The sequence below is a fragment of the Triticum urartu genome, chromosome 2 (genome assembly GCF_003073215.2).
Source record: "Triticum urartu cultivar G1812 chromosome 2, Tu2.1, whole genome shotgun sequence".
Classification (NCBI taxonomy): Eukaryota; Viridiplantae; Streptophyta; class Magnoliopsida; order Poales; family Poaceae; genus Triticum; species Triticum urartu.
In genome coordinates this window covers 4066942-4089115 of record NC_053023.1, presented here as the reverse complement: position 1 = coordinate 4089115, position 22174 = coordinate 4066942, and positions in this window count along the sequence as shown.

Here is a 22174-nt window from a genome sequence, read left to right as displayed (position 1 = left end):
GTAGGCCCACAGGGCAGCACATAACATTGAGACCCAGTAGGCCTGCTTTGGAGAGGAGCTCGAGGGAGCTACCGCACTGGGCTTATAAACCACCGCGGACGGCCCTCGGCTAGCAAGGTGGGACTAAACATGACGCACCGCACCTGCGCGAGTGCACCCCCTTTAGTACCGGGTGGTGGCTCAAACCGGTACTAAGGGAGGGGGGGTCTTTAGTACCGGTTGGAGCCACCACCCGGTACTAAAGGGGTGCCGTTCCCGACGCTTGGCCTGGTCAAAACAGACTTTTAGTACCGGTTGGTGGCTCCAACCGGTACTAAACGTTGTTCTATATAAGAAAATACTTCAAAAAATTTGTCAGTTTCTCATCTCTCGCTCTCCTTCTTCCTCCTCTGCCCCGTCCCCGTCCCCGTCCCCGTCCTCCCGTCATCCCCGCCCGGCCCGTCCCCGTCCCCGTCCCCATCGTCGCCGCCCCGCCCCCCTCGTCGCCGCCCCGTCGCCGTCGCCGTCGCCGTCTCCGTCCCCGTCCCCGTCGCCGCTCCCCGTCGTCGCGCCTCGCCGGTGAGCTCCTGCCCCGGCCGCCATGTACCACACACACACACACATTGTTATAGAAATGTTAGCAATCTTTCTGTTTTTTAGTTATAGAATTATTAGAAATGTTAGTTATATAGAAATGTTTTTTAGTTATAGAAATATTAGAAATGTTAGTTATATAGAAATGTAAGTTATATAGAAATATTAGAAATGTTAGTTATATAGAAATGTTAGTTATATTAGAAATGTTAGTTATATAGAAATGTTAGTTATATAGAAATGTTTTTTAGTTATAGAAATATTAGAAATGTTAGTTTTAGTTATATAAATATTAGAAATGTTAGTTTTAGTTATAAAATTTAGAATTTGCATATATGAAATCACAATCCATTATTTAAAAAATGTTACTTTACTTTTGCGGCATATAGTATTTGTTGTCGACGATGCCCGGCCGGCATCCTCGCCGTCGACCCGTTCGCGACGACGTCCTGCTTCAGAGGACCCATGTCCGGGACTGGGCTCCGCCGGGCTGGCACTGGGAGGTGCTACCTTCCGGGGCGCAACGCTTGGTGAGGAACCCGGCCCCGGGTCCCGTCGTCGACCCTCATCTCCTTCGGTGGCGTTCGCGTGGGCCACTTTTGGTGCGGAGGGAGCCGGCCCCGCCGGAGGTGGTACGTCGCCGTGTCAGGGAGGAGGGCGAGCATGTCCATCGCTACATGGATGCTATGGACGTCAGGTTCTCCAATACCTGGCGGGTTCTTTGGGGAGATCACCCGAGCTATGATCCAGTGATGGTTCCTTCACTTTGGTTGTCCACCGCCTAGATTACTCTCTAGTATTCGATCTTTATTAGCTAGCTAGCTAGCTAGTGATGTATTAGATATATAATATTCGAGATGATTTATTCGAGATTATATATATTATTTGAGACGATGTATTCGAGATTATATCTATTATTCGAGACGACGTATTCGAGATTATATTTGATGATGCTTATTATGTACTATGATTGATTCAGTTTTTCCTTATTAATTGATTGCATCCATGCATTGTAATTTGAATATATTTCTTTTGGATTAGTTAAATAAAACCTATGGCGGACAATACCGACAGAGAGGGAGAAGAGGCCCTGTTCAATATCATACGCAATCCTCGCGGGCCAGATGATGATCAGAATGAAGAAGATTATGACGACTCCGAATATCTAAACAACACCGGGGAGGGTGATATGATATTCGATCGCGACGACCGAATTGATGAAGTCATGAACTATGAACATGACGAAGAAAATGTTGATCTTGAAACAACAAAGACCGGCGAGGTATATATATTTATATAAGCAGGCATCTGGTGATCATCACATGTTTTAAATGAATTGAAGATATATTATCGAATCGATCTTTCTTCTTTCAGCCATCCGGATCGAGCAAATCTGCAGGCAACAGGAAACGAGGCCCGAACAAAAAGTTGAAGGAGGACATAAAGTACAATATCGAGGCCATCAAACCTAATGGCGAACCATTAGCTCCTAAGAAGATTGCGGACAAGTTCATTCGTCAGTGCGGAGTTCTTGTGAAGGACCAACTCCCGATCTCCCTTCAAGAATGGAGAGAGCTAGCAAAGCCATGTCCAGGAGTTACTTTTGTCGACGATAGACAAAAATTTCTGCTTTGGGAAACGCTCATGGAACATTTCACCCTACCAGATCATTTCACAGATGCAGATGTGGAGAAAGTCAAGGACGCTGCTCTTAGGAAGATGGCGGTTGCATTCAACAACCACAAGAATTGTGAATGGACAAGTATGTCAAGGGAGGAAGGAAGACTCTAGTATTCAAGGGAACACTAGAGAAGCAAATTGCTCATCGGGACGATTTCGTGAAATTCAAGGATTCGGGATTATCTAAGGAACGGTCGAGAATAAACAAGGCCAATGCCGCAAAAAAGGATAAGTTCCATAAGCTGGGGCCAGGTGGCTATGCGGTGGGAATGCCTAAGTGGGATAAGTCTGAGAAAGAGATGGAGGATGCAGGTGTCACTCCAGAAACATTGAGCTGGCCCCCCAGGTGCAGGACTTGGTTCTATGCGCATGGGGGGGAGTTGGACCCGAAGACAGGCAAAGTTTCGAAGAAGGCATGTCTGGACGGAGCCGAAGATAAGCTACTTCTTGCAATAGAAGAGGCTCGATCGGGGGTGTTCCAGCCCAATAGAGAGAACGACAAGCTTACGCGTGCCCTGGGAAATCCTGAATACCCGGGAAGAACACGAGGCAAGGGCGCTATTCCGTGGTATGAGGGGTTTTCAGACTGGAACGCCGACTACAGAACCCGTGCGAGAAAGAAGATTGCGGAGGAGAAGAAGAGGAAGATGGAGGAGGAGCAGAGGAAGCTGGACTATGAACGCCTTCAAGGCCTAGAATCAGCGCACGCGGACTTGGCAGTCAAATTCCAACGGCAACAGGAGCAGATCGACTCACTTAGCCAGCAAAGGCGGTCTCAACAGCTGCAGCTTCTAGCGGATGATCCAGCATTGGATAGCACCGTCCCATCCATGCCGTGAAGCAGCATGGGTTCGGCCCTGGACGACGCATTGCTGGATAGCTACCCAGTGGATGACATCATGGAGAACACTAACTGTGAGCTACACTTCAAAATGAAGAACATATCCATGGAGGTGGCGGACGCCCTTGCTTTTACAAATCCCCCCGAGGCAACCTTCCATTGCAACGCGATTCTAGCGGGCTATGCTCGTGTCTTGGTTGATGAGGTGGTGGACCAATATTCAGGGCTAGAGCTTGACATTCCTGGAGGTGACGAGGAGCACACACTAGGAGAGGCCAACCATCGTATCATCCGATGGAGAAATGATTGCATCATCTTTCGAAGGCCAACACCGCGTCATCCGACTCCTCATCGAAGTCCGCCACTGAGTCAGCAGACTCCCACTCCTCCAAGTCCACCAACGCATCAGGCAACTCCTCCTCCAAGTCCGGCACAGCTTCAGGCCACTCCTCCTCCTCCAAGTCCGACAAAGCGTCAGGCCACTCCTCCTCCAAGTCCGGCACAGCTTCAGGCCACTCCTCCTCCTCCAACTCAGCCACGTCAGCCGTCTTCGCCGCCTCAGCAATCACGAAGAGAGCCGCCTCAGCTATGGTGCGTAGCGGTACAAGTCAAGGTAGTACTGGAGGTACAGGCGGAGGCAAGCGATTTCAATATGGTCCAAGCAGCCTCGTGCCTCTTCCGCAGAGGCCTTATGACAAGTCCGAGGAGGAAAACACAGCCATATCGAAGGCCGAGGTGGAAGCCCATTTTGCACCGAAACCGCCACAACCGCCAAGGGAGAAAGTGCCTGAGGAAAAGATTGACCACTTCATTCGTATGGCTAGAGCACCAGCTCCCAATCCTGTTGACACAGACTATGAGCGCCACCTCAGGAAAATCAAGCACGTCTACAGAAAGAGGCGAGCTCGAGCTCGAGCAAATCAGCTGGCAAAACATGCGGTAAAACCGTTTCCCAGCTGGGAGAACAGGCGGTGCAATCAATCCCCCCGCTTGTTGTGCCAACAACACATGAGAGTACGCGCGCCCAATATTATTATGGGCAAACCGTTAACGTTCCCGGGCTGGGCGATGTGGTAATAACCGAGGAGCATATTGAGCAGGCTATAAGCCTCATGATCACTGTTGGACAACTCCTCGATATCGAGCCCATGTCTCCGACTAGAGAGGAGGAAATAAAACGGAAATATGTCCGGGGCCAACCTTTGGTCGAGCCAGACGAGGTCAAGAAGCTCCAAATGAGAATGTATGAATTGCATCAATGGTACATGGACCTTACCAAGATTTCTAATCGAGAGTCCCTCATGGTGAATGTCAAGAAGGATCATTACTACCATGAGAAAGTTGTGTCCATTGAGTATTCAGAACTATTTCAGTTATACCATCAAGACGCACTCGACAAATCTATCATCAGTTGCTATTTTCTGTAAGTGATTTCTTTCTGTAATTTAAGTCTCAAGCTAGCTGTAGTGATCATTTTGATCAATCATTACCTGTAATTATCCTCACTATATTCTTTTCTGTGGTATTATGCAGGATGAAGATTTATGAAATGCAAAAAGGTGGACGCTATGGCATTGGGTTCGTTGACCCAAATAATTAATGAATACACATGGAAATTAGATCCATATTACGAAAAATGTGTAGAGGAAAGCATGCTAGAGTTCTTCAAGCGCCCCAAATACAATGAAGATATACTACTTCCTTACAACTTCGAGTGAGCCACACTGTCTTGTACTACAAAATCTGTTTTTGCCTACTAGCTAGCTACATGTTTTTGCTTACATATGCCCGCTTAATTAAGACATGCAAACGTGTGTGCATGCAGATTTCACTGGATCTTGTTAATCATTAAAGTTGATGAAGGAACAGTTGAAGTATTAGACTCACTACTTAAGAAACCAACTGACTACACCATCGTGAAGGGGATAATCAACATGTAATTTCAAATATTATTAACTATATCTCAGCCTATTTAATTAGTTCGTCATTTCCTGATAACAACTATTTAATAACCCATTTATTCATTTTCTTTGTCGGCGGGCAGGGCTTGGGCAAAGTTCATCAGGGTCACTCCAGGCCTATGGAAACAAAATCTGAAATGGTATCGACCCATGGTAAGTAATTAAGTAGTACTAGCTAGCTGCCATCTCTTTAATTATCATGCTTGATTAATTATTATCTGATCAAATTCCATTCTCGTAAAGGCCCTGAAGCAGGCGCCGGGGAATAATCTGTGTGCATACTACGTTTGCGAGAACATTCGCATGATGGCGTCCGAAAGGAGCACATCTCAAAGACATGAGTGGGTACGTTTGTCAGAACACTATTTACAATTTTTACACCATTATCGATATCTAGTCACACAACTAATACACATGCATATTGATCTCCTTTTTAACAGTTCAAAGAGGTGCGGGAGAAGCTCCTACCAGAGGACCGCATAGAAGCAATTCAAGAGGAAATAGCGGGATTTTTGCTCGACCAGGTCATAGATCCCAAAGGAGAATACTTTTACCAGCTACCGCCCCCATGAACCACTTCCAATTGTTATCATGCTCCGAAGGCGCCAATTAGGCTAATGCCACTGGCTCCGAAGGCACCAATTAGGAGAAATTGTATATAGCTAGCTAATTGTATATATATATACATGTGTGTATATATGTGTGAATTAATTAATGGTGGTTGTGAGACATTCGATGATATATATATATATATATATATATATATATATATATATATGATCGGTTCTACTAGAAATTCTATTTATATATATGCATAATGTGTATAATATGTAGTATCGTGAAATACCAGCAAACGAAAAAGAATTAAATGGAAAACACAAAATTAAATGAAAAAGAAATCATAAACCCAAAACCCCCCAACCTTTTAATACCGGTTGGTGTCACCAACCGGTACTAAAGGGCTCCCTGCCCCCAGATCTGGCTCGTGCCACGTGGTTGCCCTTTAGCACCGGTTCGTGCTGAACCGGTACTAAAGGGGGGGGACCTTTAGTGCCCACACTTTAGTGCCGGTTACCGAACCGGCACTAAAGGGCCTTACGAACCGGTGCTATTGCTCGGTTCTGCACTAGTGAATTGCACCAGTATTGTCACAAAAGATTTTCATTGGACCCGATGCACTAGGTATGAACTCCTTCATCCAGACTCCTTCATTTGCTGCTTCCGATGCAGCTATGTACTCCGCTTCACACGTAGATCCCACCACGACGCTTTGTTTAGAACTGCTGCAACTAACAGCTCCACCGTTCAATATAAACACATATCCGGTTTGTGATTTAGAATCGTCCATATCAGTGTCAAAGCTTGCATCGACGTAACCATTTACGACGAGCTCTTTGTCACCTCCATAAACGAGAAATATATCCTTAGTCCATTTCAGGTATTTCAGGATGTTCTTGACCGCTGTCCAGTGATCCACTCTTGGATTACTTTGGTACCTCCCTGCTAAACTAATAGAAACACACACATCAGGTCTGGTACACATCATCGCATACATGATAGAGCCTATGGATGAAGCATAGGGAACACTTTTCATTTTCTCTCTATCTTCTGCAGTGGTCGGGCATTGAGTCTTACTCAACTTCACACCTTGTAACACATGCAAGAACCCTTTCTTTGCTTGATTCATTTTGAACTTCTTCAAAACTTTATCAAGGTATGTGCTTTGTGAAAGTCCAATTAAGCGTCTTGATCTATCTCTATAGATCTTGATGCCCAATATATAAGCAGCTTCTCTGAGGTCTTTCATTGAAAAACTCTTATTCAAGTATCCTTTTATGCTATATAGAAATTCTATATCATTTCCAATCAACAATTTGTCATCCACATATAATATGAGAAATGCTACAAAGCTCCCACTCACTTTCTTGTAAATACAGGCTTCTCCAAAAGTCTGTATCAAACCATATGCTTTGATCACACTATCAAAACGTTTATTCCAACTCCGAGAGGCTTGCACCAGTACATAAATGGATCGTTGGAGCTTGCACACTTTGTTAGCACCCTTTGGATCGACAAAACCTTCTGGTTGCATCATATACAACTCTTCTTCCAGAAATCCATTCAGGAATGCAGTTTTGACATCCATTTGCCAAATTTCATAATCATAAAATGCGGCAATTGCTAACATGATTCGGACAGACTTAAGCATCGCTACGAGTGAGAAAGTCTCATCGTAGTCAACCCTTGAACTTGTCAAAAACCTTTCGCAACAAGTCGAGCTTTGTAGATAGTAACATTACCATCAGCGTCAGTCTTCTTTTTGAAGATCCATTTATTTTCGATAGCTTGCCGGTCATCGGGCAAGTCAACCAAAGTCCACACTTTGTTCTCATACATGGATCCCATCTCAGATTTCATGGCCTCAAGCCATTGCGGAATCTGGGCTCACCATCGCTTCTTCATAGTTCATAGGTTCATCATGTTCAAGTAGCATGACTTCGAGAACAGGATTACCGTACCACTCTGGTGCAGTTCTTACTCTGGTTGACCTACGAGGTTTGGTAGTAACTTGATCCGAAGTTTCATGATTATCATCATTAGCTTCCTCACTAATTGGTGTAGGTGTCACAGGAACCGGTTTCTGTGATGAACTACTTTCCAATAAGGGAGCAGGTACAGTTACCTCATCAAGTTCTACTTTCCTCCCACTCACTTCTTTCGAGAGAAACTCCTTCTCTTTAAAGGATCCATTCTTAGCAACAAATGTCTTGCCTTTCGGATCTGTGATAGAAGGTGTACCCAATAGTTTCCTTTGGGTATCCTATGAAGACACATTTTTCCGATTTGGGTTCGAGCTTATCAGGTTGAAGCTTTTTCACATAAGCATCGCAGCCCCAAACTTTAAGAAATGACAACTTTGGTTTCTTGCCAAACCACAGTTCATAAGGCGTCGCCTCAACGGATTTCGATGGTGCCCTATTTAACGTGAATGCAGTCATCTGTAAATCATAACCCTAAAACGATAGCGGTAAATCTGTAAGAGACATCATAGATCGCACCATATCTAGTAAAGTACGATTATGATGTTCGGACACACCATTACACTGTGGTGTTCCGGGTGGTGTGAATTGCGAAACTATTCCGCATTGTTTCAAATGTAGACCAAACTCGTAACTCAAATATTCTCCTCCACGATTAGATCGTAGAAACTTTATTTTCTTGTTACGATGATTTTCCACTTCACTCTGAAATTCTTTGAACATTTCAAATGTTTCAGACTTATGTTTCATTAAGTAGATATACCCATATCTTCTCAAATGATCTGTGAAGGTGAGAAAATAACGATACCCGCCACGAGCCTCAATATTCATTGGACCACATACATTAGTATGTATAATTTCCAATAAATCTGTTGCTCGCTCAATTGTTTCGGAGAACGACGTTTTAGTCATCTTGCCCATGAGGCATGGTTCACAAGTACCAAGTGATTCATAATCAAGAGTGATTCCAGAAGTCCATCATTATGGAGTTTCTTCATGCGCTTTACACTAATATGACCTAAACGGTAGTTCCAAAAATAAGTTACACTATCATTGTCAACTCTGCATCTTTTGGCTTCAACATTATGAATATGTGTATTACTACTATCGAGATTCAATACAAATAGACCACTCTTCAAGGGTGCATGACCATAAAAGGTATTACTCATATAAATAGAACAACCATTATTCTCATATTTAAATGAATAACCGTCTCGCATCAAACAAGATCCAGATATAATGTTCATGCTTAACACTGGCACCAAATAACAATTATTCAGGTCTAAAATTAATCCTGAAGGTAGATGTAGAGGTAGCGTGCTGACGGCGATCACATCGACTTTGGAACCATTTCCCACACACATCGTCACCTCGTCCTTAGCTAATCTTCGCTCAATCCGTGTCCCTGTTTCGAGTTGCAAATATTAGCAATAGAACCACTATCAAATACCCAGGTGCTACTGCGAGCTCTAGTAAGGTACACATCAATAACATGCATATCACATATACCTTTGTTCACCTTGCCATCCTTCTTATCCTCCAAATACTTGGGGCAGTTCCGCTTCCAGTGACCGGTCTGTTTGCAGTAGAAGCACTCAGTCTCAGGCTTAGGTCCAGACTTGGGTTTCTTCTCCCGAGCAGCAACTTGTTTGCCGTTCTTTTTGAAGTTCCCTTTCTTCTTCCATTTACCCCTTTTCTTGAAACTGGTGGTCTTGTTGACCATCAACACTTGATGCTCCTTCTTGATTTGTACCTCCGCAGCCTTTAGCATTGCGAAGAGCTCGGGAATTGTCTTATCCATCCCTTGCATATTATAGTTCATCACGAAGCTCTTGTAGCTTGGTGGTAGCGATTGAAGAATTCTGTCAATGACACTATCATACGGAAGATTAACTCCCAGTTGAATCAAGTGATTGCAGTACCCAGACATTCTGAGTATATGTTCACTGACAGAACTATTCTCCCCCATCTTGCAGCTGTAGAACTTATTAGAGACTTCATATCTCCCAATCCGGGCATTTGCTTTAAATATCAACTTCAACTCCTGGAACATCTCATATGCTCCATGACGTTCAAAACGTCGTTGAAGTTCCGGTTCTAAGCCGTAAAGCATGGCACACTGAACTATCGAGTAGTCATCAGCTTTGCTCTGCTAGGCGTTCTTAACGTCATCAGTAGCATCTGCAGCAGGCCTGGCACCCAGCGGTGCTTCCAGGACGTAATTCTTCTGTGCAGCAATGAGGATAATCCTCAAGTTACGAACCCAGTCCGTGTAATTGCTACCATCATCTTTCAACTTTGCTTTATCAAGGAACACATTAAAATTCAATAGAACAACAACACGAGCCATCTACCTACAATAACATAGACAAGAAAAATACTATCAAGTACTAAGTTCATGATAAATTTAAGTTCAATTAATCATATTACTTAAGAACTCCCACTTAGATAGATATCCCTCTAATCATCTAAGTGATCATGTGATCCAAATCAACTAAACCATAACCGATCATCACGTGAAATGGAGTAGTTTTCAATGGTGGACATCACTATGTTGATCATATCTACTATATGATTCATGCTTGACCTTTCGGTCTCAGTGTTCCGAGGCCATATCTATATATGCTAGGCTCGTCAAGTTTAACCTGAGTATTCTGCGTGTGCAAAACTGGCTTGCACATGTTGTATAAGAACGTTGAGCTTATCACACCCGATCATCACGTGGTGTCTCGGCACGCTGAACTTTTGGAACGGTGCATACTCAGGGAGAACACTTGTACCTTGAAATTTTTAGTGAGAGATCATCTTATAATGCTACCGTTAATCAAAGTAGAATAAGATGCAAAAAGGATAAACATCACATGCAATCAATATAAGTGATATGATATGGCCATCGTCATCTTGTGCCTTTGATCTCCACCTCCAAACCACCGTCATGATCACCATCGTCACCGGCGCGACACCTTGATATCCATCGTAGCATCGTTGTCGTCTCGCCAACTATTGCTTCTACGACTATTGCTACCGCTTAGTGATAAAGTAAAGCAATTACATGACGATTGCGTTTCATACAATAAAGCGACAACCATATGGCTCCTGCCAGTTGCCGATAACTCCGTTACAAAACATGATCATCTCATACAATAAAATATAGCATCATGCCTTGACCATATCACATCACAACATGCCCTGCAAAAACAAGTTAGACGTCTTCTACTTTGTTGTCGCAAGTTTTACGTGGCTGCTACGAGCTGAGCAACAATCGTTCTTACCTACGCATCAAAACCACAACTTTAGTTCGTCAAGTTAGTGCGGTTTATCCTTCAACCAGGACCGGGCGTAGTCACACTCGGTTCAACTAAAGTTGGAGAAACTGACACCCACCAGTGACCTGTGTGCAAAGCACGTCGGTAGAACCAGTCTCGCGTAAGCGTACGCGTAATGTCGGTCCGGACCGCTTCATCCAACAATACCACCGAACCAAAGTATGACATGCTGATAAGCAGTATGACTTGTATCGCCCACAACTCACTTGTGTTCTACTCGTGCATATAACATCTACGCATAAACCTGGCTCGGATGGCACTGTTGGGGAACGTAGTAATTTCAAAAAATTCCCTACGTACACGCAAGATCATGGTGATGCATAGCAACGAGAGGGGAGAGTGTCGTCTACGTACCCTCGTAGACCGTAAGCGGAAGCGTTATGACAACACGGTTGATGTAGTCGTACGTCTTCATGATCGAACGATCCTTAGTACCGAACGTACGGCACCTCCGCGTTCAGCACACGTTCAGCTCGGCGACGTCCCGCGAACTCACGATCCAGTAGAGCTTCTGGGAAGAGCTTCGTCAGCACGAAGGCGTGGTGATGGTGTTGATGAAGCTACCGAAGCAGGGCTTCGCCTAAGCTCTGCTACGATATGACCGAGGTGAATTATGGTGAAGGGGGGCACCGCACATGGCTAAGAGATCAATGATCAATTGTTGTGTGTGCAAGGGGTGCCCCCTCCCCGTATATAAAGGAGTGGAGGAGGGGGAGGGGGCCGGCCTCCTATGGCGCGCCCCATGAGGAGTCCTACTCCCACAGGGAGTAGGACTCCCCCCTTTCCAAGTAGGAGTAGGAGAGGAGAAGGAAGGAGAGAAGGAGAGAAGGAAAGGCCCCCCCTCCTTGTCCAATTCGTACTAGAGGGGAAGGGGGCGCGCGGCTGCCCTGGCCGCCCCTCCTCTTCTCCCACTAAGGCCCATTAGGCCCAATATACTCCTCGGGGGGGGGGGGGTTCCGGTAACCCCCCGGTACTCCAGTATATGTCTGAAACCTCCCGAAACACTTCCGGTGTCCGAACATAGTCGTCCAATATATCCATCTTTATGTCTCGACCATTTCGAGACTCCTCGTCATGTCCGTGGTCATATCCGGGACTCCGAACTACCTTTGGTACATCAAAACACAAAAACTCATAATACTGATCGTCACAGAACTTTAAGCGTGCGGTCCCTACGGGTTCAAGAACTATGTAGACATGACCGAGACACGTCTCCGGTCAATAACCAATAGCGGAACTTGGATGCTCATATTGGTTCCTACATATTCTACGAAGATCTTTATCAGTCAAACCACATAACAACATACATTGTTCCCTTTGTCATCGGTATGTTACTTGCCAGAGATTCGATCGTTGGTATCTCAATACCTAGTTCAATCTCGTTACCGGCAAGTCTCTTTACTCTTTCCGCAATGCATCACCCCGTAACTAACTCATTAGTCACATTGCTTGCAAGGCCTGTAGTGATGTGCATTACCAAGAGGGCCCAAAGATACCTCTCCGACAATCAGAGTGACAAATCCTATTCTCGATCTATGCCAACTCAACGAACACCATCGGAGACACCTGTAGAGCACCTTTATAATCACCCAGTTACGTTGTGACATTTGGTAGCACACAAAGTGTTCTTCCGGTATTCGGGAGTTGCATAATCTCAATAGTCATAGGAACATGTATAAGTCATGAAGAAAGCAATAGCAGTAAGCTAAACGATCAAGAGCTAAGCTAACGGAATGGGTCATGTAAATCACATCATTCTCCTAATGATGTGATCCCGCTAATCAAATGACAACTCATGTCTATGGCTAGGAAACTCAACCATCTTTGATCAACGAGCTAGTCAAGTAGAGGCATACTAGTGACACTATGTTTGTCTATGTATTCACACATGTATTATGTTCCCGGTTAATACAATTCTAGCATGAATAATAAACATTTATCATGATATAAGGAAATAAATAATAACTTTATTATTGCCTCTAGGGCATATTTCCTTCAGAAGCATGAACACCCACTACAGTGACTGAAGCAACGGTAGTAGGCAAGAAGGAATCGATTGGACACGAATCGATCCGATTCGAAATCGAATCCAATTGATTCCTTGTCATGCCTAATGCAGAAAACCCTAATCTACATGTATGAGTAGAGGGGAAATTTGTAACTTACCGGAGTGTGTGGAGTTTGAGTGTACGCCGGCCGGGGAGAAAATCCCGGCGGGAAGGAGATGGAGGGCGAAGAGGAGGAGGAGCCTACAATGGTAACAGCCGTCAGCATTGCCCCGGTGCTCGTGGCCACGCATAAGGTCATGGAAGAGGGCGCAGTCGTCCATATGACCCTACTGCGCTGCTCGAAGAAAACTCCCAAATGGGGTAAAAAAAACCCACCCACAGGGGTTCCGAGCAGCGACGCAGTGGCCGCCCCCTCCGGCGGCGCCACCACACCCAGGACTCGTGGTCCGGATACGGCGGCAGAGCCGGAGCGACCGACGCCACATTGGCCGGACGAGCGGGCCTAGTGCAGATCGGCGACGGCGCGCGGAGGGCCACCCTCAGGTCGACCCCAAGTTCACTACGCCAGCAATCCACTGCTCGTGGATACAGTTGCTGCCGGTGTCGATGGGGGTCAAAGGATGGTGCGGCGGCGGCTGAGCCATCGAAGGAGAGGAGAGCAAGGGGTGGCGAGGAAAGTGAGGGAGAGTGGTGTGAATGGAGGCGTGGGCGATGACACAAGAGATAGAGAGAGGGAAGTTATCGATACGTCCAGTCCGTCTCCCTCGCTCGCCGAGGTGTGCAGCCAAGAGCCACGCATGGCCGCAGCGAACCTGGCTGCCGAGAGACTGCCGATTCGGCCGCCATTCGTGGACCTGGCCCGAGATTGTTTTAAGTTCGGTGTGGACCAATATGTAGATGCATCCTAGGCATTGGTTGTTTGGCTCGTCCGAGGTGGTTGGGCTAATGCAGGCAACCAAACACGACCTTCGTGTCGCAACATTGCTAGTTGATATAGCAAATGGATTCTTTCACAAGAAAATAGGATGGGAGCCATTCCAATGACCAAAAGAATTGGAGTAGGGTAATTTGATCGTTCCAGGAGAAACTCTAGTTGATCCCCTAAAAATTGAGGAGTAAAATTTCAGTTTTACTCCTCTATGCAGTACCTAGCCGAACTCCTAAAATCTATTAGGGAGTAAATATTTTTTACCACTCTGTCGAAATTGCCCCCCCCCCTCCCAAGCTGCCTAAATATACTCGGTGCCCATACGGTCGAGTAAAAGTTGCCCGTCTCTTTATGCTGCCCTCGCGGCTGCTCCTTCCCGCCGCTGCCACCCCCACGCACTGTCATCGCCACTGATGACTGCCCCCGTCACCGAAATGGGTACCCAAGACCCTTCTGTCACCCTGCCAGTCACCACCGCCGGCTTGTCGCTGCCGGAAACCACCTCCGCGAGCCCGCGCCGAGAAAAAGGTTGGGGATGAAAAATCTCCATCAACCGCAAGCACTGGTGCCAACCACTACAAAGGCCGCTGGGGTCGGGACTGCCTCTCTGGCCAATGGCGGACCTACAACAAGGCCGGATGGGCCACGGCCCGCCCAACATTTTGAATTTTGTAAACATTTTTTTTACTTTTGGGGCTGATGATGATGGAATTTGTTGGTTTTCTTTTCGTAGAGTGGAGATGAACATGGCCGAATTCTTGGCGCCTTTGGACTCCTTACAATGAAGCTAGACAATCTCAATTACGATTCGATTTGGGATCATTCGAAGGTGGCCGAAGAAGAGGCTCCGGCTTCTGCAGCATGAGAAGCCGTAGAAGCGGCTCTATCGAGCTGAAACAAACACACGCTAAGAATGCTCCTTCGGGGTTTACCTTTGCGTTGTTTTGTTTGAGCACCAGTCTTCTCTAGTATGATGTGGAACTTCACAATGTCATACTGACAAGACTTTGTGGTTTGACTAGTGCTGACAAGCATATCGAGGAGGTGCCTACAAATTTGCCTGTCGGATTTGGACTTAGTTTACTAGAGCACTCCTGCCACCACTGATTAGGTTAGTGGCAAACAACGACGATTAGCCGCTGATTCCAAGACTTTGCATGTGTTGCCTTAAAAATCCAAGGCTTTGAAAACCATGAAAGGTGTCGCAGACCAGCCAACCCGCTTTCGTCGCACTAGTGCTAACTGCTACGTCGGCAAAACACAAATGGAAAACACACTTTGAGATGAAATCAAGGAAAGTCATTGCCATGTGCCAAAAAGAAAAGAAAAGTCACTCAGAAATTTCGAGCTTGTGCACAGGTGTACGTACCACTTTGAGATCCTCAATTGCCCTATATAATGAAACAGATACTACTGGTAACCAGGACCAGGAATCCGGGGAAATCGTACTACGTTGTGTTGGCAGAAACTCTGTTTGTTGTGGATGAGCGCTAGTTATCTTTCAGTCGTTTGGAATCTGAATTACTTCTCAGCACTACTACATCAAACAGTACTGTACGTTCCACTGCTCGCATCAATCATGAAGGAAATTTTGTTGTCTGCGTTACTCTCACATGGGCACAAGCCTGGTCAATTATAATTTCATACTCCCTTCGTAACACAATATAAGACGTTTTTTGGAAATTATGATAGTGTCAAAGAACATTTTATAGTAAGTTACATAGGGTGCAATAATTGTCGTGTTGCCCATAAATTAAACCCCTCATGTTCTCCAGCTAGCGGTGACACCTTGCGACTTACCGTTGCAAAAATGTTGGTGACAACTTGCAACTTACCATTGCAAAAATGTTTTATATTACAGGACAGAGAGATTAATTATGATGTCGCTACCAAGACAACAGTCTTCCACATTCTCCCAGCCAAATCTAGTTGGCGACCTCATAGACACGTGACTAATTTTAAGATATGTCAGATATACACCTAGCAAAAGCGCAGCCGGACGCGACAACGCCTACCCTATCTATCGAGTTGGGACATGAGTGACCGTGCAATCCTAATGTTGGATACTCCTAACATCAAACAGTGCAATCCTAATCTGAATTGGGTTGGAGTACATACTTTGTATCTAAAAAAGACAAGCAAAGAAGACGGTGACGACGACACGCATGGCGGCGCCGCACACACTTGCACATAATTTGGATATATACTCAGGCTTTTTATGCTATCGAAAGCTTGGTGTCACAATTACGTGCATGGAGGCGAATCATCCGATCGTGTCCATTTCCCAGTCACACATGCACCTGCACCTCTTAGGTTTACGAATCCTATTAATCGACGACCTTATTACATATGGGTCTCCGTGCCATGAGGGAGAACACAATCATGACTTAATTGTTGGAGATGAATTGCCTCGTACCTTTCAAAATCAATGTAGGAGTACTTTATTTGCAATCTATTTATCTGTTGCTTTATTTGCAATCTATTTGGTATTTAAGGATGAAATGCCTGTAGGAGTACTTAGATAGGGATGGCGCCTCTACCTTGACCATGATGTTCACACACCGTACTTGACCCTAGATAGCTTCAATGATTTCATTAGCACAGTCTAGTGACAAAGCATCTGTATATCGACAAGTCACTTGTTGTGAATAGTGGGGTGATATTGTTATTTAGCTCCTGTCATGTGATCGTCAAACAGCTTTGTGTTTTGTTGTTTTGCCAGTATTGCTGTGTGGTGAGTGGGATGTAAATTTCCATTTCGTCCAGGATTAAGGGGAAATCATACCTACGTTGGGAGAAAAAAAATGTATGTTTGTTTGTTGGGGGTCCTAATTGTTTTCAAGTCGTTTGGAATCTGGATTACTTCTAAGTACTACTACATCAAATACTATGGAATCTTCATTCTTCAATCAAGAAGGCAAATTTGTTGTTTGCATCAGTCTCACACGAGCGTGTGGCCTAGAAATTAAACCGCTCCTGCTCGCCAGCTAGCGGTGATAGGTTAGGACTTAATTAGGAGGTCGGTACCGAGATGACAGTCTCCCAAATCCTCGATGATGGATATACGGCATGGCTCATTGCGCAGCCCAATTCAGTCGCTGACCGCACTATTATAGAACTAATTTTAAGACATGTTGGATGTACATGTAGCAATACCACGGCCAGAAGCGACGACGACCACACTAGCTAGCAAGGCGTAACACTACGACTGACCGTGCAATTCTAGAGTTGAATATGTACTCTGTATCTGGCAAAAGATAAGAAGACAAAGATGACGACGACAACACACATAGTGGCGTTGCACACAAGCACACACGCATGCAAGTGACTGGATTTTAGGCATTTTATGCTATCGAAAGCTTGATATAACAGCTACATGCGTGGAGACGGATCAGCAGTTCGTGTCCATTTCCAGGTCACACGTGCACCTGCACCTCTCAGGTTGACCAAAGCCAGCTCCGCACAAAAGATATCAGCCTCTCTTGATCCCATCATTAGATAATCATCACAGTTCGTCGTTGTACGAGTAACAGCGCGATGTGACACTGAGTTGGCTCCGTCTACGTGGGATACTTGCATCCTCAACTTTTCCAGGTCCATTTCTACTAGAGGCTAAATGTCACTATGGTTCATTTATTCTTTTAATTTATTTTGCAAATAACACCATTGTTAATTTATTCGATAGTAGCACTACTTGACATGTCTTGGCTTAATGAAGACACGATACTTCAAAACATACATATTATCCACCGAAAAAGATTACAAACATGATTATCAATTGGTTAATAGCGGACTTAACAATAAGGTGTGAGACTAATAGATATATCAAGACTTTGTTCGCACATGCGCGCATTCCATTGTTCTAGTGTACTTTCACCGATTAACCAACATACACTAATTTCTGTTTCGTACAAGTACATTTCATGAATCTATTAAACGACGTCTCTATCACATGTGCGTCTTTGTCACACAAGGGAGAACACAATCATGACTTGATCATTTGGAAGCTGAGTAGTACTATACTTTATTTGTGACAAGGACAATCTATATGTTGCTTTATTTGCAGTCTATTTGGTATTTAAGGACGAAATACCTATAGGAGTACTTAGATAGGAACGGCCCCTCTACTTTGACCATGATGTACATCCACCACGCTTTTATTTTTTTGAAGGGAACAACAGAACTCTACTACGTACTATTTATTGATTTTGTAAAATGATAAGTACAAACAAGATGGCTGAGAAGGCCGACTCAGTAAATCGTAAAAGAAAAGTAACTTCAATGATTTGATAAGCAATCTAGTGACGAAGCATGCATCGACACGTCACCTGTTGGGAACATTGGAGGACCTTGTTTTTTACTCCTGTCGTCTGATCATCAAGCAGCTTTGTGTTTTGGTGCTTTGTGAGCAGTCCTATTTGATGAGTGGGTGCTTAACTTATTCTGCCGCGTGCGCCCACAAATGTAGTGCTATACGCATGAATGTGTGTTCAATGTTCTTGATGGAGCAACGGTGCCATAGCTGCACGAGTGGATTTCTTATTTTTGACAATTAGCTGGACTAACATTCCCTCATTTCAAGAAAGTTCAGTCCTTCCTTTTGACAATTGATTGAAAAGTTGTTAGACAAAACCTCGAACGACACACACACACTACATTATCATATATTTGTAGCAAAGGAAAAGTGCAATAATTTATACGTACGTTCCATTTGGAAGAAAATAAGTGCACCCACACAATGTGGCAAACAACTAAACTGCACCGGAGATCATTTTTTTTAGTGCTCCAAGAGATGAAGGGAGAGGAAGACATCCAGGACGACCAGTGTACTAGCAAATCTGCACCGGAGACAGGAGTACGTTGTATATGCAGAAGAAATTGGAGCATGCATGACACGAGGGTTGGGCTGGCCTTATCCCGATAATGCCTGTTGTAGCCCGGTCTCCAGCCAGCTCTTTATCTTTTTTTTTGGCCAGAAACTTGATTTTATACATCTCAAGAAATTGTGTAAAAAATGTACATATACATATAAATGTGTATTATATGCATATAAATCGCCAGCAATATATATTTCCATACACCATGTACACAGGAAGGACAAATACATGTATAAATATTGACCTTCCTTTTATTGTCTTATTAGGATCAGGATTTTCCTTGAAACCCTAAAACCCTCTGGCGGCGATTAGGGTTCGGTGGTTTTGACGGCACACGCAGATCCAATCGGCGGGGCACTCCGGCGATCCACGGGACGATGGCTTCGGCACCTGGTGGGAACTGGCGGCGAAATGGCGGCGCCCTCTCCCCTTCCTCGGCTCGAGCACAGATGGAGGAGGCACTCGGAAAATTGGATATCTATGGGGAGGAAGCGACACCCTTGGTGATCGATGACTCCGACGATGGCTCTCCACCGAAGTGGCTCCTTGCGAGCAAGGTGCTCTTTAGGAATCTCTTTCACATCCAAACAATTTCGAATGCACTGCGCCCTGCATGGGGGAACCCTAGAGGCTTGTCCTTTTGACCTCTTGGAGAAAACATGTTTGTTGTGGAATTCGAATCCAAGCGTGATAGAGATCGGGTCTGGGAGGGATCCCCATGGCATATTAGCAAGCATGCGGTGATCTTAGAGGAATTTGAAGAACAAATGCAACCTTCAGAACTCAAGTTTGATAAATTCCCAGTATGGATTCGGGTAGTTAACTTACCCTATAATCTGAGGAACAAAATCCGTGGTTTGGCAATAGCTCAGCAAGTCGATAAGTCTTCTGTTGTCCAAGTAGATCTAGTGGGAGGCTTCTTGCGAGCTAGGGTAACGATTGACGTCCAGAAATCCCTCCGCAAATGGATCCTGACCAATTCGGCAAAGAGAAAGAGCACAGATCGGTATGACATCGAATATGAACAAATCCCACAATTCTGCTTCTCTTGTGGTCGGCTTGGTCATTCATGTTGGAAATATGCCATAGAGGCAATAATAAATTAGTTATTATTATTATATTTCATTGTTCATGATAATCGTTTATTATCCATGCTAGAATTGTATTGATAGGAAACTCAGATACATGTGTGGATACATAGACAACACCATGTTCCTAGTAAGCCTCTAGTTGACTAGCTCGTTGATCAATAGATGGTTACGGTTTCCTGACCATGGACATTGGATGTCGTTGATAACGGGATCACATCATTAGGAGAATGATGTGATGGACAAGACCTAATCCTAAGCCTAGCACAAAGATCGTGTAGTTCGTATGCTAAAGCTTTTCTATTGTCAAGTATCATTTCCTTAGACCATGAGATTGCGCAACTCCCGGATACCGTAGGAGTGCTTTGGGTGTGCCAAACGTCACAATGTAACTGGGTGGCTATAAAAGTTCACTACAGGTATCTCCGAAAGTGTCTGTTGGGTTGGCACGAATCGAGACTGGGATTTGTCACTCCGTGTAACGGAGAGGTATCTCTGGGCCCACTCGGTAGGACATCATCATAATGTGCACAATGTGACCAAGGAGTTGATCACGGGATGATGTGTTACGGAACGAGTAAAGAGACTTGCCGGTAACGAGATTGAACAAGGTATCGGGATACCGACGATCGAATCTCGGGCAAGTACAATACCGTTGGACAAAGGGAATTGAATACGGGATTGATTGAATCCTCGACATCATGGTTCATCCGATGAGATCATCGTGGAACATGTGGGAGCCAACATGGGTATCCAGATCCCGCTGTTGGTTATTGGCCGGAGAGTTGTCTCAGTCATGTCTGCATGGTTCCCGAACCCGTAGGGTCTACACACTTAAGGTTCGATGACGCTAGGGTTATTAGGAAGACTTGTATGTGATTACAGAATGTTGTTCGGAGTCCCGGATGAGATCCCGGATGTCACGAGGAGTTCCGGAATGGTCCGGAGGTAAAGATTTATATATGGAAAGTTGTTGTTCGGGTTCCGGGAAAAGTTCGGTTTTTTCCGGTATTCTACCGGGAAGCTTCCGGAGGATTCCGGAGGTCCGGAAAATGTTCCACCACGTCCAATATAGCAGCATGGGTTGTAGGGGGCGCCCTAACCTTAATGGGCCAAGGGCACCAGCCCCCCCAATGCCCATGCGCATGGGAGAGAGGAAACCCTAAGGGGGAGGGCCTCCACTTGACTTGGGAGGCACTCCTCCCCCCCTTGGCCGCCGCCCCAACCCTAGATGAGATCTAGGGGGGCCGGCCCCCTCTCTCCCCACCTATAAATAGTGGAGGGGTGGGAGGGCGGCCACACCCTTGAACCTGGCGCAGCCCCTCCCCTCCAATACCTCTCTTCCTCCGCGTGAGCTTGGCGAAGCCCTGCCGGAGAACTGCCACTCCATCACCACCACGCCGTTGTGCTGCTGTTGGACTCTCTTCCTCAATCTCTCCCTCCTCCTTGCTGGATCAAGGCGTGGGAGACGTCTCCGTTCCGTACGTGTGTTGAACGCTGAGGTGCCGTCCGTTCGGCGCTAGGATCATCGGTGATTTGGATCACGACGAGTACGACTCCATCAACCCCGTTCACTTGAACGCTTCCGCTTAGCGATCTACAAGGGTATGTAGATGCACTCTCCTTCCCCTCGTTGCTAGATTACTCCATAGGTTGATCTTGGTGATGCGTAGAAAATTTTAAATTTCTGCTATGATCCCCAATAGTGGCATCATGAGCTAGGTCTATGCGTAGTTTCTATGCACGAGTAGAACACAAAGCAGTTGTGGGTGTCGATATTGTCAATTTACTTGCCGTTAATAGTCTTATCTTGATTCGGCGGCATCGTGGGATGAAGCGGCCCGGACCGACCTTACACGTACTCTTACGTGAGACTGGTTCCACCGACTGACATGCAATAGTTGCATAAGGTGGCTAGCGGGTGTCTGTCTCTCCCACTTTAGTCGGATTGGATTCGATGAAAAGGGTCCTTATGAAGGGTAAATAGAAATTGGCATATCATGTTATGGTTTTGGCGTAGGTAAGAAACGTTCTTGCTAGAAACCTATAGCAGCCACGTAAAAACTTGCAACAACAATTAGAGGACGTCTAACTTGTTTTTGCAGCATATGCCTTGTGATGTGATATGGCCAAAAGGATGTGATGAATGATATATGTGATGTATGAGATTGATCATGTTCTTGTAATAGGAATCACGACTTGCATGTCGATGAGTATGACAACCGGCAGGAGCCATAGGAGTTGTCTTAATTTATTTATGACCTGCGTGTCAACATAAACGTCATGTAATTACTTTACTTTATTGCTAAAGTGTTAGCCATAGTAGTAGAAGTAATAGATGACGAGACAAC